General features: G+C 36.1%; 1 long non-coding RNA gene and 1 pseudogene across 1 annotated transcript; both read left to right on the forward strand.

The window, feature by feature from the left end:
* Positions 1 to 1,506: 1,506 nt before the first annotated feature.
* Positions 1,507 to 6,353, forward strand: LOC145521328 (uncharacterized). The gene is made up of 2 exons (XR_014065325.1): positions 1,507 to 1,600; positions 4,968 to 6,353. It is a non-coding gene; the product is annotated as an uncharacterized LOC145521328 (long non-coding RNA).
* Positions 6,354 to 22,745: 16,392 nt separating this feature from the next.
* LOC145515704 (14-3-3 protein zeta/delta pseudogene) lies at positions 22,746 to 23,302 on the forward strand (annotated as a pseudogene).
* The last annotated feature ends 631 nt before the right edge of the window (positions 23,303 to 23,933 follow it).

Raw genomic sequence — 23,933 nt, forward strand, 5'->3', positions numbered from 1 at the left:
TTCATGAATTGTGTTTTACAAAAGTAGAGTCTGATGTATCAGAATAAAAATGTATATATGTGCCTATGTACATTAATGCCTGATCCTGTCCTTTAAATAACTTGAAAAGTGCTGCTCTAATTTATTTCTTCAGTGGCCCTATTAGACATGTAGAACAGAAACTACTAATCCTCACTCACATATAGAAAATATTTATCTCTAAGATATTACATAATATCACCAAGGTCACAGAGAAAGTGTTAAAATCAAATACCAAGTTTTATTATCCCATAGCTTATGCAGTTCTGCTTATACTACATACCATCAGAGAAAGTGCTACCCTATGCTAAAAATCTATTTACCTAGGTACTCTGACCTTGCTTAGTTGTTAGCAATGTAGGGAGAAACATCAAAAAGTTACAAGTTAACATCATCTATCTATCATCTCTATCTCTCTCTATCTCTCTTCTATTTGAAGACAGACCTCAAAAGGAACATTTAAAAGTTGCCTTTTATGTGAGTATAAGGAAGAAGAACAGGTGAAATGTGCATGGTGTGTGTGTGTGCTTATGAAAAATGAGTGGAGAAAACAGCTATTAAACAAGAAGAAGTATCCAATTGATATAATCAAAGATTGAGCCTTTGTTTTAGGGACCACCAATTGAAAATTGGTATGGCAGTGAAATCCCAAAGTTAGATTTTAAATCCCCAGAATTGGACTTGCCTTGGTCTGGGGTCAGGGTTTCAATTCTACTGTAATTGCAAAAACTTAAAAAAAATAAAATAAACTTCCTGGTTTATAACCAAATGTTTCATGGAATAACTTTGTCCTTTTTATTTGAGAAGAATTGTAAAGTTTAGGGATATCTCAGGGTGAAGTATTCCTTCATAGGTAGTGTTCCTTCTTTGGTATCTCAGGTAACTTAGATGACCCTCTACTGAAGACTTCACTTGCATCCATACCACCTGGGGAACTTTGTTCATGGTCTAAGATAGAATTTTTCACAAGATCCAGAGATTCTAAGAATGTCCAGAATTTTTCCGAGAAAATCTAGAGACAGTAACTTTGGACATCTGTAATTAAAGTTTGCAAAATTCTTCCAATTCTTATGCTGAGTAGAGCTGTAATATGAGGAAATACGTAAAAGTAAATTAGAATTGAGTTTCCCGGGTGGCTCTGTGGTAAAGAATCCACCTGCCAAACAAGAGATGAAGGTTCAATCCCTGGTTCAGGAAGATCTCTGGAGAAAGAAATGGCAACCCAATCTAGTGTTCATGACTGGGAGATCCCATGGACAGAGGAGCCTGGTGGGCTACAGCCCATGGGGTCGCAAAAGAGTCGGATATGACTGAGCTACTAAACAACAACAAATTAGAATTAATCAGAAGAGTAAAGTAGAAAGAAAAACAACCAAAAAGGCCTGATGCTTGCAAAGGGTTTAGAGGTTTGAAGCTGCCCTCAGTCAGGCAACCTTGTAGATAATCCAGTTTTTGAGATTGCCATTGTGAAGTCACCTTGGATTTGTCAATCACTTGAAGAGAAGTCTGCATGAGATGTGTTAAACGCACTGATGATAGCCAGTTAAGTCAGTGATGAGGCCTGCATTTGCAAATATGGAAAGTAAGTCTGAATTTGGTTTTACCTCCCAATATGTCAAATTTCCTGGCTGGAGGAATAGCTTTTGGCACTAAATAAAGGCATTATAACTATCTAGTGGCAGCAACTTTGAATTTCTGAGCTAAGGTCCCAAGAATTTTAAATGAGTTACTAGCTGATGTCTGGTTAATAAGCCTCATTTTAGTGATATTTGTGCTTGGTTGCTCAATCTTGTTCCACTCTTTGCGGCCCCATGGACTGTAGCCTGACAGGCTCTTCTGCCCATGGAATTTTCCAGGCAAGAATACTGGGGTGGGTTGCCATTTCCTATTCCAGGAGGTCTTCCTTATCTAGTGTACAGTATATATCAAGTCAAATAGCCATTACTTTTGGGGGGGGTACAACATCAAGCTTTTGGATCTTAAGTTTCGTGACCAGGGATTGAACTGGGGCCCTCATCAATGAAAGAACTTCACTGCCAGGGAATTCCCACCCTTAATAAATATATTTTTTTATGTCATTTGAAAACCTACCACAGTTTTTTAACCTAATGAAATAATCTACTTAAAACTTTTCATTTATAAAAACAAGATTTATAATACTTCCATAAAAATATCAGTATAGAGTATTCAATTTGTTATAATTTTAAGTGCATGTACTCATTTCTCAAGAATGTAGAATTATTTATTTAAATTTGTCCATTAACTATTAGGTATATGACTGTATATTTTACCTATAATTTCTTAAAACTCAGAAAAGGCAAAATTTATACTTCTTTCATTTGTAGGATATTTCTGATCTAAAGAGTATACTTAAGGGTTGTATTAATGCTTCTTTCACCCCAGTGACCCGAGCCTTTTAGTAAATTCTGTTCTGATATTAGTTTTCCTAAGTCAGGAAACATTTTCCATATGTCACAAAGCATTATCCAAAGAGAGTTCACAGCCACAGTGCTCCAGCTTTATCATCGTCATTCTGGCTGTAATGAAAGCCCTTCTCGGTGATAGCACCCATCTGAGAAATCAGAGAAAAGCATTTTTGGTACACCATTGTTCTTGGGTTAGCCTCATCCCTGGACTGGAATCGTTTCACAGTTTTTATTAAAATTACTATGAAAGAACAGCTGAAAAAATAAACTAAGTTGTCTGAGTGAATCTTATTTAGTGTCATCAAAGAAAAATTATCTGTCCTAGAGCAAAAAAGTGTAATGTAACAGCTGAAATGAACATCTAAGCAGAGGCATTAGAATTTGCTGAGGACCCCAGAAGTGCTCTGCTTTCAGAATACTTAAAGCACAGCAGAGAAAGAAAAAAGAAGGGCGAAATGTCAAATAAGAAAATTATTAAAAATTGTAAAAGAAAAACCACTGTAAGAGCTATTGTAGCATGTCTATGAAAGCAAAACTAAAATAAATCATCTAAGACAAATAATTAGAATAAAAATCAAGATTGTACAATTATTAATGTATTCATATACATTAAAATGTAGTTATGTTTAAAGACATTGAATAAGTAAATATAAAGGGAAAAAATAAGTTATTAGGTGTATACATTTTTGGATACAGGCAGATTCTTATAAGCATTTAATTTTACCATTGGAAAAGGGAACAGATTTACATCGACATTATCTTTGAATTGTTGTTGGAGAACACAGTAGACAGGAAATTTGTGTCTGCCAAAAAAATACTCAGTAATGCCTTTGGTGTTGTTTCAGAATAGTTTTAGATTGTGACCATGTCAATTTGAACACTAGAACTCAAAACAAGTTTAGTTAAAATAGATCAATCAGGTCTTACAGAATTTAATAATTTTTCTCAAATCAGGAAATAGAACTATGTGATTAATAGGAGAATGCACAAAGTAGGAGGAAATGCATTCATTTTAATAATGGCTAAAAACAGAAAATAATAATATTCAAGATACTTAAAACTGTAAGGTAAATAATTTTTATAATGTGTGTGGTTGCCATGAGCAACCATCATAATATGATCATTTATTAAAGGGGGCCTTTTAAACCTAATTCTGTATATAATAATGCATTTGCAAAAGAATATTTTCTTTTCTGCTCTTTACTCTTCCTGCTGTAGCTTAATCATGAACAAAATTCAGATAATAGAAATTGTTCTTGCCCATGGGGTTGTAAGCTAAGTAAAATAGAGAGTAAGAAATTTATCCCTTGAGTCCTCTAGATTAGAAGTGCAAATTTGATTAGCAAAACATATACCTGACAATAAGTGTGTTAGGCTACTCTGAGTCAAACTAAATATTATCCTCAGGGACTAGCTGAGAGCAGGGCATTGGTTGAGGCTCAAAGCATATAAATTATAAATGGAAAGACTTGAATGACACAGCTATTTTATGTATATATAATCTTAACTAGCTGAAGACTTTTCAACAGTTTCACAGCAGCTGTTCTCAGAATAGTAGGATTCTGACTATTGACCAAAAAGAAAAAAATTACCTTTGCTAATGAATGCCAAGAATTGGAAACAAAAGAACAACTAACAAGAATTAAAAGGTTCACGTAATAATACACCAAATTTTTTTTTAAGTTGCAACAAACTTGTAAAAGCGCTATCATGTAATTCATAAACTTTCACGTCTCAGATATAACATTTACTTAAAAAAATTTACCTGCCCAAGACATAATTTGAAATTTTTGATGAGTAACAAAACCAAGAGATATATAGATATATATACTCCAGCTCTCAGTGTAAAGGTACAAAACATTTGACAAATCAAGCCTGTGTTCAAAACAACACAAAGAGGTACAGGAACTGGCAATGCAAAATAAGCCTGTTCCACTCCACACCGTATCCAATACTTTAATTGGTTGCTTGTCTTTCATCAGTAGTGAGGATTTAGTGTTTCATTTTGCCAATTATCAAGATAATTGGACATTTTAAAGATACAAAGTGACAGGCCGAGATTATCGAAGGTACATGCATTCAAAATGCATTCAAAATGAACATCTATGGAGATTAATCTCTTTTTGGACTAACTCGCTAAATCTGAAGGGCAGTGTCTGCTTAAGAAACCTATCTAAATTCCCTTAAAGTCCATGAAGAAGGTTCATGGCCAAAACCAGCTTTCTCCCTGTGAGAAAGTTCTTTGGAAGACCACACATTTCGTTTTTAGAATTTGTATAGCATGTAGATGAAAATATATGCATGTACAAAACTGTCTAAAATGAAGCATTTCACACTAAGCCTAAACAAAATATTTAATATCTTCTTCCTAAACAAGTGATTTAGAAGAACAGGCAAATGTTTTTATATTTCATATTGGGTGTGCTCTATTTTTCTACCTAGACCAGCAAAAAAAATCTTCTTCAAAAGAAAACATAAAGTTGGAGAGAATTAAGACAAATACCAATTTTATTTTGTTGACAGGAACAAGGTACAGAGAAGAGAGACAAAGAAAAAATTCTGCATCTTTGGACCAGTTTGTGATTAATCACAGGTAGATTACCTCACAGAAGATAGAGCCAAACTCCTGGGAGAAGTACAGAAGAACATGCAGGATATTTTAGCAAGTAAATGATGACTGTCACTAATCCTGAGCTGAGGACATATATTAGGATAGCAGACATATCCGGGGAGGCAACATGTGTGTGCTCAGTCACTCAACCGTGTCTGACTCTTGAGACTCCACGGACTGTAGCCCGCCAGACTCCTCTGTCCCTAGAATTACCCAGGCAAGAATACCGGAGTGGGTTGCCACTTCCTACTCCAAGTGAGCTTCCCAATGCAGGGACCAAACCCTCATCTCCTGTGTCTCCGGCATTGGAAGGCAGTTTCTTTACCACTGCTCCACCTGGGCTGTGGTTGAGAAGCATAGGAGCAGCTAGATGTTGACCTCTATGGAACTGTGCTCTCCTTCCAAAATATTCTGTTACGTGCTGTGATGGAAATTCTAAAGAGTTTTGCTAATCTTGGTCACTGCTTGTTGATTGACATCCCAACCAGAAGGCATACAGGAATAATCTCTAAAGACTATGAAGTGATGAGAGCAATAGATTTCCCCAGCACCCCAGAGAGAGGATTTCTTGCAAGTTCTGCCAGCATGATGTCATAATGATTTCCCTGTCATCAGTGGGCATGCATGGCCATGCTCTCATCAGCATGATTTGGACTGACGCCCTGAAGAAGAGTCAGGTCATCTACCTTGGGTATGCTATCTCAGCCTTAACGGTAGTGACTGTTCCTTGTAACTGCCATACTTCTAGAGTCTTTCAAGCTGTCTTCAGCCATTACATACCAGCCCCTTGTTGCTCCAATCCCCTGTTATAATTAATAGCTTTTATTGGAGTATAGTGGTTTTACAATGTTGCATTCGTTTCTGCTGTACAAAAAAGTGAATAAGTTATATGTATATATACATATGCTTCCTCTTGAGCCTCCTTCTCCTCCCATCTCTCATTCCATCCATTCAGGTCATCACAGTGCATCAAGCTGAGCTTCCTGTGCTATACAATAGGTTCCTACTATCTGCTTTACACATGGCAGTGCACGTATGTCAGTTCCAGTCTCCCAATTCATCCTACCACCTTCCCCTCCCGTGTCCACACATCAGTTCCCTATGTCTCCGTCTCTATTCCTACCCGCAAATAGGTTCATCTGTACCATTTTTCCAGATCCTACATGTGTGCATTAATATACAATATTTTTTTCCTCTTTCTGACTCACTTCACTCTGTATGAAAGAACTCTAGACCCATCCATGTCTCTACAAATGACTCAATTTTGTTCCTTTTTAATATTAAACTTTCTTAGTCAATTGTGTGTGGTTTCTCTATTTTGATTGCACCCAAACTGACTTCTCTACCATCTGGTTGGCTACTAAAAGGCTTTAAAATGAACATACTGTACTGAGCAAACCTTTCACTGAGCATCTACTCTGTACCATATCAGTGTCAACTACGAGGGGTACACAGCAAACAGCGTGAATGCAGACAAAATTCTTGTCTTCAACAAACTTAAACCTCACCTACAGAAACAAAATGTAAACAGAACACTACAGTAAAATTTGATCAAGTTCTGGTGGAGGCATAATGTATACTGAATTGATAGGCAAGAGGACAGGATGATGGCGGATGGAAGGTTATGTCCTGAATCATGTGGAAAGACTTTCTACCTCCTTTAAGTAGATGTGTGCACTCTAAATAATATCAGAAGAGAAAGTTTCAGCGAGGGAAAATAGGATTATTTTGAAATTTTATGTCAGAAAATAACATTAGATCTCTCAAGGACGATGCTTTCTGGCACTGGAGATTCTAAACAGAGACCGGATGGCTATCCCGAGGGTTAACTTTGGGACTTAAGTCATTTTCAAGGTGCCAGTCTTTTGATTCTATGATTATTATAAAGCCAAGTCAAGTTAACTTGATCACATTGTACCTGCTTTTTCTCCTGTGTTCCATAGCTTGCTTAATTGTATTTTACTCTTCCTTGACAATAATTATAAAAATAAAACAGTATATTTTCAATTTCTTCTTATACTATATTTTATACATAGGATTATATATAATTTCCTATTGACAAGTTATCGCTCAAGATTGTCCTGTAACTTCTTTGTAATTCCTTGTCCTGCCTCAGACACTCATTCTTCCACTTCTATTAATAATAATTACACAATAGCTGTCCCCTTTATTTTGTGCTAAGACTTTTTTCTAACTAGTGACCCATTCCTTACTTTTCTAATGTATATCTGTATGTTAGAGTTTACAGTGCTCTGGAACAAACCAACCAAATTTTCAATGGCTTCTGGTAATCTGTTAATAATATATTATTTTAGAATTGTAATATATAGTAGAACTATATATAACTTTGCTCTGTATTTTCCAAGTCTAAATGTGTTACCATATTTTCCTAATTTAAAAAATAAAAAGAAAGAGAAAAAACAAAACAAAATAATATATATATTTTAGCATTTACCCTAGAGATTATACCATGCTTGCTTAACAACAGAAAAATATAAAGTATTCTCTCATTTTCTGACAAAACAAGTGTTTGTCTTAGAAACATTAAAGTGTTCTCTCCTTTGCATCTGTTACATTTTTGTTATGTATTTTAGCTCTGCTTATATTTTAGAATAAACTATTACAAGTATTGTTATATTCAGTTTTATTTATCCACACTATTTATTTACCCTTGCTGGTGCTTCATTCTCTTCTACATTTCCACATTTCCACCATGGGCTCTGAGCAACCCTGCTTGCTCTTGGCCCAACAATATCAAAGCCTGACAATACTTTGTCTGTGACAGTCTCTAGGGTTGTGTTTTCAATGAGCAGTCTTGAGGACTGAGGTAGCATCTACTGCTGGACAAAGATCAAGGACATTGCTGCTTGCTATCAAAGCGGTGAATCCTCTCAGATCAGTGTTTATCTCCTGAAATACAGTGTGGCATTGTGTAGGTATCCACATGGGCAGCCTCCCGCATTATTCTGTGGACTTGTAAAGCATCAGGAACTGGTTCAAAATGAAGTTCATGCTGTATGTTGCGCTGTGAGTAATAAAGTTCTTTGTTTCGCACTCAAGGATCTCCTGTCTTCTGCCAGCATCCATGAAAGACTAGCTAATGAACTTCGAAGTAAGATAAAATCACTCTCCGGCATAGTTCTTCCCATTATAATTCACTAGTCTGTGTTCTTCTCTGTATGATCTTTCTAAAATTCTGAGTTTTAATCAAATTAAAATCCTGTGTTTTTACTCTAGATCTTGTCATTTTCAGTTCAAGTATTCCAGTTAATAGTTTTTATTTTCATATACTTTCTCTATTGAAAGTTTTCATGCTTTCGTCTAGTTTTTCCTTTATTTGCCCCATTTACCCCCTATAACCTGATTATATAGGTCATGTGAATCAGCTCCTTGTATTTGATTTTCTTCTGATTATTGATTGTATGGTCCATCTAGTCAAGGCTATGGTTTTTCCACTAGTCATATATGGATGTGAGAGTTGGACTATAAAGAAATCTGAGAGCGGAAGAATTGATGCTTTTGAACTGTGGTGTTGGAGAAGACTCTTGAGAGTCCCTTGGACTGCAAGGAGATCCAACCAGTCCATCCTAAAGGAGATCAGTCCTGAGTGTTCATTGGAAGGACTGATGCTGAAGCTGAAACTCCAATACTTTGGCCAACTGATGCGAAGAACTGACTCATTTGAAAAGACCCTGAATCTGGGAAGGATTGGGGGCAGGAGGAGAAGGGGACGACAGAGGATGAGATGGTTGGATGGCATCACCGACTCAATGGACATGAGTTTGGGTAAATTCCGGGAGTTGGTGATGGACAGGGAGGCTTTGCGTGCTGCGATTCATGGTGTTACAAAGAGTTGGACACGATTGAGCGACCGTGTTGAACTGAACTGAACTGAACCACTTCCTCTACTCTGAACTATGTAATAGGAAAACATAAGTTGAGGGGTGATAGAGGCACTCACAAGTATAGATTATAGATTCAGGGTCTTCATGGAGTGTCTTTAACTCTTCGTTCTGTCATGTATCAGGCTCTAAAGGATCTTAGGTATCAAATTAAGAAAGTAGAAGTCGCCATGATATCCTTTAGTCAACAGTTAATAAAGGGACAATTCTTCTTCCCAGGCTAATTCTAAAAACTTGAAGCATTTGAACATATACTACTCATTTGAAATGAGTCTCAGTGAAATCTAAAATTACCTAAGACTCTGCTGCTGCTGCTGCTGCTAAGTCGCTGCAGTCGTGTCTGACTCTGTGCAGCCCCATAGACGGCAGCCCACCAGGCTCCCCCATCCCTGGGATTCTCCAGGCAAGAACACTAGAGTGGATTGCCATTTCCTTCTCCAATGCATGAAAGTGAAAAGTGGAAGTGAAGTCGCTCAGTCGTTTCCTACTCTTCGCGACCCCATGGACTGCAGCCCACCAGGCTCCTCCATCCATGGGATTTTCCAGGCAACAGTACTGGAGTGGGTTGCCATTGCCTTCTCCAACCTGAAACTGTAGGTTGTACTAAATCTTTTAGAATATTCTATTTTACTCCAAGAGGGAAATCAGTAGCTAGGAAAAAAAAAAAACCACTGCCAACCCATGCATGAGAAAAGAGGAAAGCAGAAAAATAGGTACTTTTTTGGGAGACTACTATTGGAGTATTTTGTGTGTGTGTGTATTTACTGTTAAAGATCTTTCAAAAAATAAAGTAGTACAAGATGTTTTTTTTTAAAACTGTGTGTATTCACAATGAGGGTTTCCCTGTCATACTTCCACTATGTAAACCTAGCTTAGGTGAATCCATGGTCCTTAGCCATGACAAGAATAGATCCATGCAAGAGCACCAGATACAGTTATGACCTCTTTATCTGTGTCTTTAAATACAGCCTTTAGGATGTCAATGACCTGTATCAACAGAAATATTAAAAGATATTTCATTTGCTTTTTTAAACTTTCCTTTTAGCCCAAAGTTGGAGTTCTTGGTCATAGTAGAAGTGGTTATGGAAATAAATTTTGAATGCATACTCTCTGGGTACTAAGAATTGTACTAGGAAAAACATATATTATTTCCAGTGATCTCGGTTCAACACAAAGAAAAGATACCATCGTCCTTATTTATAGATGAACAGAGAGAGAGAGAACTTAAGTGGAAGAACTGAAATCTGAACACAGACCTCTCTTGACTCAAATAGCCATGTTTATTTCATATGATTATTGCACCTTTCTGACTGTTTTGATCCATGGTATTGGTTGCAGAGATTGTTGAAAGATTATGTTGTATGTCTCACTGTCAGATTGAAGACTTTGTGTTGAATTTGTCATTTTTTATGGATTGAGATACAGCAAGTAGAATAGATGTCATCAGGCATAGTGTGTATGAAATAAGTATAATTTACCCCTTTGCAATGCTAGCTCATGTTCTGTGCTGCTCGTGAGATCACTGATTGTGGAGTCTGCCCTCCTTTGAGTCAGGAACACATTCCAAGATGCAAATCTTCTTATTTTTCTGTAAAGCTTTGACAAGAAAATTAAGCCAAACTTTCTCTAATTGATAGCAAAAGCTGTGGGATATATATGTATATATATATATATATATATATATATATATATATATATATATATTTATGAAGCAGATGTGAGTGTTTTGCTGTTTCTTATGGGTTATGCCCCCAAGCAATTGTCATTTCCCCCCCAATTTTTCTAAAAATTATTTCCAAAGATATAAAACATATGAACTTTTAAGGCTGACATTTGCTCCACATTGCCCTTGGCATAGAAGACAATAGGGAAAGTACATGAAAAAGCACCTAAGTGTGTGTTCAAGTTAGAGACTCTTAATCCTGACCCATTAAGGAAAACTGAAGTGATTTACTGGGGCACAGATCAACACCTAAAGAACACACAATGTGACTGAAAGATTGAGGATTATATCATAGAAAATGGGAGAGGTAAACGAACAGTTTTAGAAAAGAATCCTGGGGCAAACTTAAGAAATGATCAAAGGTAAGCGCTGCTAATGGCTTTAAAGCTTTTGGTAAATTAATGAGAATGACCTAGGTTAACCCATAAATTAGCTAAGTCAACTATCAATGTTATTTATGGGAGCAACACATTGCCAGAAAACAAAATTTGAGTATTGATGTACAGACCCATTTCTGTGTATGCAAAATGGATTTGTGCTTTAAATATCTTCCTGATGTATTTCATATTTCTTCTTCAATACCTGTTACTGCTCTGCCGTTTATAATCACCCATTCTCTCTGAATGTTCTTTCTTCTAGCACAATATTTGATTTCAGGCATATTCCTGTATGATGCACATTTGTTTTTCTTTTAAACCATATACACATTGTGGCATGATCTAGACAGATTAGTCATAGCAAATGTTTCCAGAATGTTATTAGTACTATTTCTAAGTTCTGGATAGCTTTCTTAAAGATAATTCCTAATCAGCTCTAAACCACCAAAATGTAACAAAACATATGTATGCAAGTAAATGTATAAAAATATATATTTCATGTTCACTTCAGAGTGATACTTCTAAACATCATTATATTACAGTTTTTTAATATCACTGGTTATTTGTGATTACAAATTAGGTTTCCAATAATTTGAGAAAATTAAGCAGTAGTAGCTCTTTTCTATATTTCCAAGCATTCAAATCTCTACAGAAATTCAAAACTTAAGTCAATACATTTGTTCATATAGTGTGAAATACTATTATTCCCAATGAAATAATCTAATTAGAAAATTCTTTCTGAACCTACTGACAGTAAGGCATCAAAATATAATATCCTATCTCTGTTGTTTTCTTGTATTGCTAAAATTTGTTCAATATTTTATTATTTATCCTAGTAGATTCATGAAAACAGTTTTTTGTTTGCATTGCCACTACATATAAGGAGCAGTAGCTTAATGATACTTACATTTAAAATATCAAGTTCCTTTAATCTTTACTATTTCTTGGTCTTTTAGTTCATACAATAGTTAATCGACTTATTTAAAAAGAAAGATCTGAGTATTGGGTATAGAAAAAGGCATGAGCACACACATAGGTAAAAGCATATCGTAAACACTTTCTATTATCAATACTCTAACTAAAGATGATAAATTGAAAAAAAAGATGATAAATGTTAGTAGACCTATTATATTTAGACTAACCAAACTAATTCAAGATGATCAATGGAAGAAAATAAGTCCATGCAAGTTTTTACGTGAGATGAAATCTCAATTTTTGATTAAACTTGTAAAAATTAATTTGCCTTAAAATGTTCTGAGATTCAGGCACATACAGAACTCTGTTTGAAAGTTGGCAGAATTATAGCTATACCCCCTCCAATTATGACACAATTGTTCTCGGATTACTATCATGAAATTAACTGTGAAGAGTCTTGGTGAAAATGTGCAATACAAATACATAGCTGGTGAGCTAGAAAGTATCTTAAATTTATTCACTAAATCTAAAACATCACTTCTTTGGTTGTATATTACACAACAGAATGGTCAGAAGTGAAAGAAATGAGAAGACAATGGAAAAAGGAATAAGAATCCTTTCAAATATACTGTGATGTAAAGCATCTATGTATAAAACTAACCTTGGAGTATCAATCATCTTCAGTATGTGGCTTTAGGTTTCAGATTCCATTAATTCGAATGAGCATCAGTCAGCTGAACAGAGAAAGCATTTACAATGGAGGGAGATGCTTTTTCAAAATCAGGATATAAACCCTCTTTTGACAATTTGAAGTGTGATTTTCTCAGAGATAATCCATTTCAAACCAACAGTGACTACTCATTTTAATTAGTTGGAGGCAGTTTTGCAAATTAAATTCCCACCTTGAAAGTCAAAATTCCAGAAGGAGAATGCTTTCATTTTGCTAATTGCTAAATGACTTTTCCGGACAAGGTAGAAGGAAGAAGGTGGGGAGGGGTCCTAAACAGCAGGCGGATCTTAAATGGCACACACCTGTGGTTATGAAGCGGCCTCTTAGTAGGGCTAGAATGTTAGTGCTGGATGTACAAGCGCTCAGAAGATTATTTGTCTTCCAAGTAAACCATCCTAGTAGATTCATTTCAAAGTAAAGCCAATCTTTTTTCTCTTTTCAGTCATGTGCCTTCATGATTCTGTCTTGAATTGGACATATGTGAAGTTATTTGAATTAAAAGTATGATCTAATACCCCAATACAAGATGTGATGCTATGAAGTACAGCATGATAATCCCTTTTGTGATATTCACTCCCTTAGTGGCCTAAGGCAAAAATCTTTGTCTAGGTTTCAAAGACATATGAAAGTGCATGTAAACGTACAAATCACACGCACCCTCACAAGCCCCTCTATTTCAATCAAAGGGAAAGACTTGCTTGAGATTCAGTTCACGTTTGAAAGAAAACTTAGGACTGGTTTCTCTATGCAAGCAAAATTCTTGAAGGCTTCTTCCTACCTGAGAGCCTGCAATCCTTAGAAGTGGCTTTAGGCGATTCGGGGAAGGATTTTCAAGGAGAGACTGACCCCTGGAGGCAGACAGAACTCCCTTTTGGTTAGATCTTGCTTTTGTAGCTCTTGGAGCTGTTAAGTAAAGGACTGACAGGAAGAGATGACATCCATGGCAAATTCCAGTAGGTGTCTTGACTACCTTTTCATTTTCTCCTTGACACACTCTAACTTAGTTACAGAAGAGCTAATAGAATCATAAATGGTGGAATATAAAGATTTTTGAAGTTATACAGTACTGAACCATAAACTCCATGAAGATAGAAAGTTATTTTATTTAGAATTATATCCTCAACTCTCAGCAAATGGCTGACACATACTTAGAACTAACTAAAAGTGTGTGGGAAGATTAAATGAACAAATGAACAAATAGAGTCTAAGTCTTTTATTTTACAAAGATTAAGGAAATTTCACAAGGTCCCATACTTAGTAGAAGACAGGAATGCTGATTAAACATTCGTTTAAACAATGCGGGCAGAACGAAAAAGATTTAAGACATTCCCCCTAATATAAGAGTCAGAAGGAGCCTGTGGAACAGATAATAGCGATAGTTATTTTATGTCAGCCCCCAAACACTGATCCCTGTCCGTCCATCTTTGGAATGACATTGATAATTCCTTTCAAAAGGAATCCAGAAACTTCACTGACTTCCTGTGAACAAAGAAAGGAAAGGGGGCTGAGAGAATTGCTTGCTCTGTGTGACTCATAAGCTTTAGGCCAAAACACAGTCATGATGAGAAAGCTTTAGTTTCTCCAAGGTAACTCCCCTCCCAACCTATGATGCAAATTAAGCTGATTTAAGACAAAGAGCATTATTAACTGACATTATTCTTGGTAAGGTCTGGTTTAAACATTTGATAGGTTACTTAAATGTTAATGCTTATAAATGAATCATGTAAAAGAGACTTTAGTGTGGGAAGAAATATGAAGCCATGATAGTTTTGACTGTTAGACACTTGTCAAGGCACTGGCAAAGCAAAGGCGGGAATTTTTTCCTAATAATTCTACAAATTTCCAAAAGAAGGTAGATTAGAAAAATCCAATACTTGTTGAAATTGCTCACCTTCTTGTATATTTTAACACTTTTATTAATTATACTGTGATTAGGGTTTTGTATTTTCCTTTGCTGTTAAGTTCTCTCGTGGGCTTTTGACCATCGAGTGCCCAAGTGTGCAGTATATAGCTTAAGAATAAACAAACAAACGAAAACAAAAAAGATATTGACTCAATTGGAAGACAATTTTATAAACTCCATTATTTTATTAGAATCAATCATGCTTTTCTCTCCATTTAAATTGTGCTCCCAGGAGCAGTCTTTAAATTCAGAAAAACACAGCTGCAAATATAAGCTATCTTCTTCTCTTTCTTGCCCCACAAGTATGTACATCTTTTTATAATACTTCTGAATTCTTGCTTCAAACACTTTAGTTCTTCTCAAATTTCTTCAACTCTTTGTTTCTCTGCCTCACAATCTAGAATTAGTCTACATCAGTGGCCACATTTGCTTCTTCTCTTTTTAAAATAAAAGCTTATTTTCTGACTACAGATGTAATTTTGTACTCCATGCATAAAACAAAGACAATTTCATAGAAAAAAAATTTGTAAAAAAATTTGTAATCATACTGCTAAATATAACCACCACTAACATTTTGGTTATTTCTTATTGAGTTGAACAATTGAGTCTATACCATATATTCACAGGCTTCTTGCTGTACTAAATAATGCAGTATTCCAATGTCATTAAAATTTTATTTAAATGTTTTCTTGCCTTTTGTTTGCTTTCGACATGCTTGCTTTTCCAACTTTTTAAGTCTTTAGCACTTTGAGAAATATACTTTAAACTTTTAGAAATTCTATTAGTCATATTTTAGTTTTAGTTTTTAAAGTTATTTTTAATTGGAGGGCAATTGCTTTAGAATATTATGTTGGCTTCTGCCATACAACAACGTGAAACAGCTACAAGGGCAAATATATCCCCTCTCTCCTGAACCTCCCTGCCACCACCTACCCCATCCCACCCATCAATGGATAAGGAAGCTGTAGTACAAATATACAATGGAATATTACTCAGCCATAAAAAGAAACATATTTGAGTCAGTTCTAGTGAGGTGGATGAACCTACAGCCTGTTATACAGAGTGAAGTAAGTCAGAAAGAGAAAAACAAATTTTACATAATATATTAACTCATATGTATGGAATCTAGAAAAAAATGGTACTGATGAACCAATTTGCAGGGCATGAGCAGAGACACAGACGAAGAGAACAGACTTTGGACACAGTGGGGGAAGGAGAGTGTGGGATGAATAGAGAGAGTAGAACTGACAGATACACACTGCCAGGTGTAAGACAGCTAGTGAGAAGCTGCTGTATGGGCACGTGGAGCTCAACTCAGTGCTCTCTGACATATTTTATGTTTAAAGAACATTTTAAACATATTTATCTATTTATCAAAATCAAGAAGGAATATAATTTGAGACAATATTAACTTATCTTTCACATCTTGTCACCATCTTTCTTCACTTTCTAGGTTTTGGGAGGATTTAGGAACAAGAACATCATTCTGTCTCTGTTAATTGCTCAGTCATGTTTGACTCTTTGGGACCCCATGGACTGTAGCTCACAAGACTTCTCTGTCCATGGAATTCTCCAGGCAAGAATACTGGAGTGGGTTGCCATTTCCTTCTCTAGGGGATCTTTCTGACTCAGGGATTGAACCCAGGTCTCCTGCATTTCAGGCAGATTCTTTACCATCTGAGATATCAAGGAAGCCCAAGAATATCATTACTAACATTTTATTTTACCATTATCCTTTCTGTTTTTAGGTATACATTCTAAAATTTTCAACACTTTAGGAACAAATTTCTAATGAATATTTTGACAATACCATTTGACTAATTTAATGCACAGCATCATAACTCTTGCTATAACATTTACCATCCCCTCCCTTGATTCCTTAGTTTTGTTTTAACTCATTAATGACAATGTGCATTTAAGCTTTTCTCTTGTCTCATTTCTGGAAAGTTTGGGATTGAGATTTATTAGTTTTGAATTTTTACCTATTGGATCTATAAAGCTTAATTGTTAGAAAAGAAAATTAACTTGAATTATATATTAAGTCCCTCTGGTTCCAGGTACTTTGTTTTTCCTCAGCATCCTTCTCTTAAAAAGAAAAAAATTAGTTATCTTATTCTGGCAAGAACACTTAAGATCTACCTTCTTACCAAATTAAATGTACATTCCACTGTTGTTGATTTAGGTACAACAGATATAGCAGATCTCTAGAGCTTATTGATCATAATTAACTGAAACTTTCTGCCCTCTGATTAATAACTCCCCATTTTCCTGTCCCCTCAGCCTATGGCAATCATCATTCCACTATTTGATTCTATGAATTTGGTGGTGTTAATTTTTCCCCCAAGAGCAAATCAGATACAATAACAGAAATCAATCCCCACTTACTTATTTTTGAGGTCTTTACTCTTAAGGGGAACATATAACCCAGTAGGATTGAACTTAAAGTCTCAACCCGTAGAAATCTTCGTTTACCTACACTAGAGAGGTCATCTTTCTCTCCTGATACCTATCAAACTCCTGCTTCAACTTTTCCTTCCATGATCTATATTTCAGTAGCTTGGTATTAAAAAAAATAAGTAGTAGAAAAATCTAATGTCAAAGATTGAAAGAAGGTCAGCCAAAAATTGAAAAAGCAGAAATCCTATTCTTTAATGCTTCCCATATTATTTTCATATTGCTGTTAAATTTTTAGTTTTTATGTAATCCTACTTAGTTACAGTAAACTTTTTTATAACATCAGGTTGATTTTAGTCTTCCAGCTTTTCCTTTAGCTTTAGCTTTTTCTTTCCACACCAAAGAACCATAGATCTTTGTATATTGAGAATGACAAATAATTTTATAAAATATTCTTCATTTTTTGAGGTCTATTCCTCCTCTTAGTCTTCCAATTGGTCATGACTTGTTTTTACCTTATTTTTATAATGATGTATTATTTCTTTTTTACTTATTCTAAAACTAGGAGAAATCTAACTAGTGAAATGAGTTTGATCCTCAGAAAATGTTAAATCTGAATGCACTTAGAATCACTCCATATATGGAGTCTTAGCCAGATTCATTCTCTGTGCACAATTTACATTTTTAGATCTAAAGCTGGAGGCTATGCAAGAACATATAACTGCTGTTCCAAATCTGACCTTGGTAGGCATATATCTTGTATAGTTTTGATATCCTGAAATGAGTTTCTCCTATCCTGATGAAACTCAGGTTGACAGTAAACCCTCAGTATTCCATCTTACCTTCTGCCTAGTGAACATTTGCTCACAGAGAACAAACTAATGGGGGATGTGTGGGGTTGAAGAAAAAGGGAAGAGAGAAACAGAGGTACCAGGCAGTAGAAAATGCTCCTAGAGTTTTCAGGTTAGCCCATTTATCAGAAAGAGGAAATGGTGGATGAGAAATATTTCCAATCACTTTGACACAATGAGGATTTTTTTTTATTCTGTAGTGAATGATGATTCGGAGAAGGCGATGGCATCCCACTCTAGTACTCTTGCCTGGAGGATCCCATGGATGGAGGAGCCTGGTGGGCTGCAGTCCATGGGGTCGCAAAGAGTCGGACACGACTGAGCGACTTCACTTTCACTTTTCACTTTCATGCATCGGAGAAGGAAATGGCAACCCACTCCAGTGTTCTTGCCTGGAGAATCCCAGGGGCGAAGAAGCCTGTTGGGCTGCCGTCTATGGGGTCGCACAGAGTCGGACACGACTGAAGTGACTTAGCAGTAGCAGAATGATGATTGGTATTTTTCAGTTCTGTTTTATCAACTTTATTGCTAGTGGAAACTCTTTCCAGGTTCCGGCAATAGAATAATACTCTGTGATAATTTTCAGTGTCATTTAGACTTCACTAATTTTGGTACTTCTTAAGCATTACATTGGGAATTGGAAAAGATTACATCAGGGGCTACTAACACCCCAAACTAAAATCTACTCTATAATTAATTTTTGTTATGGAAATTGTGGCAATGGAAACAATCTCAATTCAATATAATTCAATTCTGTTTAAGTGGTAATTATTGAATTTTTATTATTGGAGATAGAATCCCAAATTGACATAAGTGAAAAAGGAAGTATATTCCTTCATATATCAGAAGAGCTCATGAATAGGACTGTTTTCATGTATGGATAGTCCATGAGTTCAAATATGTTCAGTTCTCCAGCTTTTTCCATTTCCCAGTCCCTCAGATCTATTTTCCAGTGTTGATTTCATTTCAAGAAAAATTTTGTAATCAAGTAGCATCCAGAAATTTTAAACTTAAGTTCTTCTAGTACATCCCGGGTGGCTGAGATGGTAAAGAATCTGACTGAAAGAAGGAGGTTATTTTGAAAAGGAAACTAATAATAATTACACAACGTTCATCAACTGCTTATTCTGTGTCAAATACTATTTTAAGTCTTTTATTGACTTTTCACATCAATACTATGATGTATGTTATTATTTCCATTTTTATAGATGAGGAAACTGAGGCAAAAAAAAGAGAAGTAGTTTCCCACACAATTAATAAATGACCACACTATTTAATATTGAACAATCACTTCTTTCTATTTCGTCACTAAAAAAAGCTGGCATATGAGATCATCTTTCAACATTTTCCTGGTGGCTTCCCTGGTGGCTCAGACGGTAAAGCGTCTGCCTGCAATGCAGGAGACCTGGGTTCCATCCCTCGATTGGGAAGATCTTCCTGGAGGAGGAAACGGCAAACCACTCCAGTACTCTTGCCTGGAAAATACTATGGATGGAGGAGCCTGGTAGGCTACAGTCCATGGGGTCGCAAAGAGTCAGACACAACTGAGCAACTTCACTGGTTCACTGGTTTCAACAGTTTACAACTTGAAGTGAAAGTGTTAGTCACTCAGTCGTGTCTGACTCTTTGTGACCCCAGGGACTGTAAGCCACCAGGCTCCTCTGTCCATGGAATTCTCCAGGCAAGAAGGCTGGAGTGGCTTGACATTTCCTTCTCCAGGGGATCTTCCAAACCCAGGGATTGAACCCAGGTCTCCCGCATTGCAGGTGAATTCTTTACCATCTGAGCCACCAGGGAAGCCCTTTTACAACTTGGGAAACACTCTATTTATCTGAATTGGTTTTGGTATTAAACAACACTCTAGATCACTAGTCAAAATACATCAAATTGATGTCCACTGCTAAATATGTATGCTTCAATTTTATTTTTATTTTGAATAATTATTTTACATGTTCTAGAAGTTGGTCTCAATAATTTATTTATTTTAATATTTTAAATTAAAAATTAAAATATATTTGTCATTGTTTAGTCACTAAGTCATGTCTGACTCTTTTGCAACCCCATGGACTATAGCCCTCCAGGTTCTCTGTCCGTGTAATTTCCCAGGCAACAATACTGGAGTGAGTTGCCATTTCCTTCTCCAAGGGATCTTCCCAACCCAGGGACTGAACCTGAGTCTCCTGCATTTGCAGGTGGACTCTACCACTGAGCCATGAGGGAAGCCCTTTAAAAAACATACTATGGTAGAAAAGAATAAAAAGACATCATTTAAAACCATCACATAGCTTTTAATGATATCACATCAAATGTGTTCAAGTAGAATCCCTATTTTTCTTACTACCTCTAATTTTTTTAAAAAATTGGATATTCTTTTGCTTTTACATTAGCAACAATAAATAAAAATGCATCTAATTTTCTCCCATGTATTATTATATTTGAAGACTTCCTTATAGAAAGTACATTAAATGTGATGTTTATTTTACTTATTGGTGAAAACAAGCTATTAATTTTTTAAATATTCATATATTTTAATAGTTTCACTAGGATAAAGCAACCTGGAATTTTTCCTTAGATTTTTCAACTGTAATGATCCAAACTATTATAGTATTTGGATAATTCTGACAGTTTTGTCCTTTTAGAGAGTGATAATTGTGTCATGAGTGAAATATTTGGACAAATGCCAAATGGCATTACCCAGAAAATGATAATCAATAAGAGCTTATTTAATAAAGCGTTTGTCCAGAGAGTAGAACCCTATGTGAACCAACAGTCAAGAATCCTGCATGACCTCACTTTGTGCCGTGACTTGCTTTGTGAATTGGAAAAATCAGTTAACCTCTTGGTGCTTCAGTTCAGTCATCTATGAACTGAGAAGAGTAACATTTGCCACCTAACTCACCAGTATTTTATGAAGTTTAATGAGCTTCAGAGTTTATAAAATGACTTTTCTTCTTGGATTGAAAGTCTCTTGAAGAGTATTAAATAACACTACTATATTTTTTCTTAATAAATAAATATTATTTATTACAATAAAATAAATTATCCTTTGAAAAGCACACGCAGTTACAAAATATATGATAAGATACTTCTAGTAGGGTTACCCCACACTAACCAGGTTATCTGAGAGGTAAGAAAAGTTTCAGTATCACTGCCATCAAACAGAATTCACTTCTATTGTTAGTTTCTCAAACTTCTGTGGCCCAATAACACATGCAAGTTAGAGTTCTTCCAACTTCAATTTAAAATATCTTAGTTCTAATCAATTTGTTAAACTCTGTTATCTATTGATACAGCTTTATGAGTTGAATATTAAAAAGAAAAAAAAATTTTCTCCACTGAACAAATGTGACCGCTCTTTATTCCCACATTGAATGAATAATTAAGTTTTGACAGAAATTCACAAAAGTAAGGTGATTCGGTGAAAGGGGGAAATGTGTCCTGTCACTCTGCATTTTCTGAAACAGTTTTGCCAAAGCTTTTCATGAGATAAAGAACATTTTTAATAGCACAAATTTGATAGGATCTTGACTTTTAGGTGTAACGCTATAAATCCTGTTTCATGGATTTTTAAATTTTATATTATTTTATATATTATTTTCAAATTTGAATGAGGGAAAATTATGTAATTTTCATGCTGTTAAAATTTATTTTTTTAATTTTAGAAAGAGAGGTGTCAACATATAAGTTATTTAAGCAACATTTCTTAAATTATAGTTTATCTTTTTACTTTGAGTACTAAATAACTCCTATTATATTTTCTATTAGGACAATGTGTGCCTGTTCAGTTGCTTCAGTTGTGTTCAACTCTTTGCGACCCTGTGGACTGTAGCCTGCCAGGCTCCTCTGTCCATAGGATTCTCCAGGAATCCTAGAGTGGTTTGCCATGCTCTCCTCCAGAGGATCTTCCTGACCCAGGGATCGAATCTGCACCTCCTGTGTCTCTTGCATTGCAGGTAGATTCTTTACCCCCTGAGCCACCTGGGAAGCCCATTAGTACAACAAGTATTTGTAAAAACACATCTCACATATTTCTCCTATTTTATTTTAGAAGCATAATAAAAGGAAAACTAATAGGGAAGTACACAATGTACACATTTTGCTCTTTTTATTTCTCTCCCAATAGGAGAAAGAGCCTATATAAAAAGAAAAGTATGCTCATGGTTTTTCCTGACCATGGAAATCAGAGAAATTATCTGACTGTATTTTCAGTCTAAAATAAATACAAGTTTTAGAGCACATTGTCTTAAAAGTTAACAGAAAAATATACAAACTAATTTTAGAAGTGTTGGGGCATCACCCATCCATGGACTGTCACTGATAAGGAATTCATTTCTTTGGGCTCCCAATCAAAATATATAACTATATGAAGATGAAACTGAGAGATTTTGAAGAACATTCACCCACTATAGACAGTATGTTCTTCTTTGCTCTTTCCTAAAGATACAAGCAATCTTCCCAGGTGGCAGCCAACCTTGAGCTCAAGTCCACGTGGACTCATCTAGACGGCATTTAACCTGAATAGCCACATACATTTTCTTGCTCCTGCAAGAAAAGAGGTAAGAAGTCTGTCTGTTACAACACTCCAGGTAGAGTCTCAGCCTTGGCACTGCTGCCCAGAGACTGCTGAGTCCCATCCGTCTGCTGCCCCTACTCCAGACCCAGAACATAGATAAAAATATACTGGTGCAGAAGGCCAAACTGGCTGAACAGGCTTAGCGAGATGGTGATACGGCAGCCTGTGTGAAGTCTGTAACTGAGCAAGGAGCTGAATTATCCATTGAGGAGAGGAGTCTTCTCTCAGTTGCTTATAAAAATGTTGTAGGAGCCTGTAGGTCATCTTGGAGGCTTGTCTCAAGTATTGATCAAAAGATGAAGGTGCTGAGAGAAAACAGCAGATGGTTCAAGAATAGAGAGAGAAAATGGAGACAAGGCTAAGAGATATTTGCAAAGATATACTGTTTCTTTTGGGAAAGTTCTTGATCCGCAGTGCTTCACAAGCAGAGAGCAAAGTCTTCTATTTGAAAATAAAAGGAGACTACCACCCTTCCTTGGCTAAGGTTATTGCTGGTGATAATAAGAGAGGGATTGTGGATTAGTCATGGCAAGCATACCAAGAAGCTTTTGAAATCAGCAAAAAGGAAACACAAAATCAGCAAAAAGGACGTGTTGGTTAACACATCCTATCAGATTGGATCTGGCCCTTAACTTCTGTGTTCTGTTATGAGATTCTGAAATCCCCTGAGAAAAGTGGCTCTCATGCAAAAACAGCATTTGATGGAGCCATTGCTGAACTTGATACATTAAGTGAAGGGTCACACAAAGATAGCACGCTAATAACACAGTTACTGAGAGACAACTGACCTTGTGGATACTGGATACCCAAAGAGATGAAGCTGAAGCAGATGAAGAAGAAAATTGCCCAGCCTTCCAACTTTTGTCCGCCTCATTGTAAAACTTGCACCGTAGGCCATTTGTCATCTGTGCTATCTACTGATACTTGTTTATGATTTCTCACAGGTTAATGTTACTTCTGTTTGAATTTCTATATGTTCCATGTGGTTTTTATGTTTAATATTGGAAGAGTAGAGCCAGTTAATGGGCTTCCCTAGTAGCTCAGCTGGTAAAGAATCTGCCTGCAATGCAGGATACCCCAGTTCAATTCCTGGGTCAGGAAGATCGCCCGGAAAGGGATAGGCTACCCACTCCGGTATTCCTGGGCTTCCTTGGTAGCTCAGATGGGAAAGAATCCACCTGCAGTGCAGGAGACCTGGGTTTGATGCCTGGGTTGGGAAGTTTCCCTGGAGGAGGGCATGGCAACCCACCACTCCAGTATTCTTGCCTGGAGAATCCCCATGGACAGAGGAGTCTGGAGGGCTCCACGAGGTCACATAGAGTTGGACATGACTGAGTGAATAAGCCCAGCACAGAGCCAGTTAACATATAGGAAGTTATCTGTTTTCATCTTGAGGTGGCCAATATGGGGACATGGAAATTTTATACAAGTTATAAAAGTTTGGCTTCTGTTTCTGAGTTGTCATGTATGGATGTGAGAGTTGGACCATAAAGAAGGCTGGGTGCTGAAG

This window comes from Giraffa tippelskirchi, chromosome 1 (assembly GCF_054371585.1).
Source record: "Giraffa tippelskirchi isolate mGirTip1 chromosome 1, T2T-mGirTip1v1.2.pri, whole genome shotgun sequence".
Classification (NCBI taxonomy): domain Eukaryota; kingdom Metazoa; phylum Chordata; class Mammalia; order Artiodactyla; family Giraffidae; genus Giraffa; species Giraffa tippelskirchi.